The following is a 1,400-nucleotide window of genomic DNA, read 5'->3' as shown; positions in this document are numbered from 1 at the left end:
CAAGCTCTGATTTTGTAATTCTGATAGTCCCTCTTCATAGAGGAAAATGTTTTTATGCAGTACCATACCTTAAAAAAGTACTAGGAACTTTTATCATTTAATTTTTTGTGTAAATAAAAATGTTATACTTATTGAAAAACTACACCTAACGTGCATTATGATCTGTAATGATGATGATTTAAATAACATGCAGTTTGCCCAAAAATGTGTGGTTATTGTTTGTTGGAAAGTGGTGCATAAACAACTACTTCTCACTTAGGAGGGACTTCAAGAGCAACATCAGACTTCAGTCTTCTCAGTAGAAAAGGAGTTAAAATCTGGTGAAGCATATGTAAAACATTCTGTTCTCTCTCTTTAGCTATAATATCTTCAGCAGTTTCAGAAAGACTAGTGATGTCAAACCAAGACTCAAAGCTTTTCAAGTCATCAAATACATCTGGCAACAAAAAGTTTAGCAATGACCAAAGTTCTGATAAATTGTTTTGCAAGGGAGTACCAGTCAAAAGAAGTTTGTTATCAGCATTGAACCATTTTAACTCCCTGATTAGCCAGCACTTCATATTCTTAATCCTGTGTCCTTCATCTACTATTAAGTATTTCCAATAGCAATGCTGTAAAGCATTCTGGTCTCGCATGGCTATTTCAAATGATGTGATTACCACAGGATGAATCTGCAGCGTCCCTTGTCTTTTGTGGATATTCTTTACCAATTTCTGACGTTCCTCCCAGGTTCCATGATACAACATAGTAGGAATTTCTGGGGTAAATCTTTTGAATTCAGCCATCCAATTTGGAAGTGTAGACAAAGGGCCACAAACAAGAAAAGGTCCAGGTACTTCCCTCTGAATCATTAATGCAATTGTAGCAATGCACTGAACAGTCTTTCCCAAACCCATTTCATCTTCTAAAATGCCATTAATTCCATTTTCCCAAAGCATCCTAAGCCATTCCATATTTTATTTTGATATAATGCTTTATATATACATATGTATTTGTAGAGGGGACTAAAATATAAAGCTTTTTTCTTTCTTCCATAGTTTTTTCTTTTAACCTGCATTAAAGCCTTTTTTAAAAAAAAATTGATACTCAGTGTCATGCTCACTTGAGTACAGCTGCCTTGGGATCCTGCCTGCTAACTTAGCAATGTACACTCATGTATGGTCTATAGTCTGTCCCGCCAGACATGGGGACATTGTGTCATACTTTAGCAAAGGTTAGAGAAATTAAGCTGGGTGTTTTCATGTGCTATGGGCATCATAACACATGACTGTGTGGCTACACCCAATAAACTACTCCTGCTGTCTTGAGACATGATTACTTGAGATAGGCTTGTAGGTGAAGAAGAAGCTTGCCCACAGAACTGCTACATGAGAATGCTGTGTACAGTGAAGGTGTGCATT

At 36.6% G+C, this 1,400-nt stretch overlaps 1 pseudogene; it reads right to left on the bottom strand.

Moving 5' to 3' along the window:
- Positions 1–212: 212 nt before the first annotated feature.
- Positions 213–953, bottom strand: LOC118579270 (annotated as a pseudogene).
- Between the last annotated feature and the right edge of the window lie 447 nt (positions 954–1,400).

The sequence above is a fragment of the Onychomys torridus genome, chromosome 3 (assembly GCF_903995425.1).
Source record: "Onychomys torridus chromosome 3, mOncTor1.1, whole genome shotgun sequence".
Classification (NCBI taxonomy): Eukaryota; Metazoa; Chordata; class Mammalia; order Rodentia; family Cricetidae; genus Onychomys; species Onychomys torridus.
This window is presented reverse-complemented; position numbering and strand designations above follow the sequence as displayed.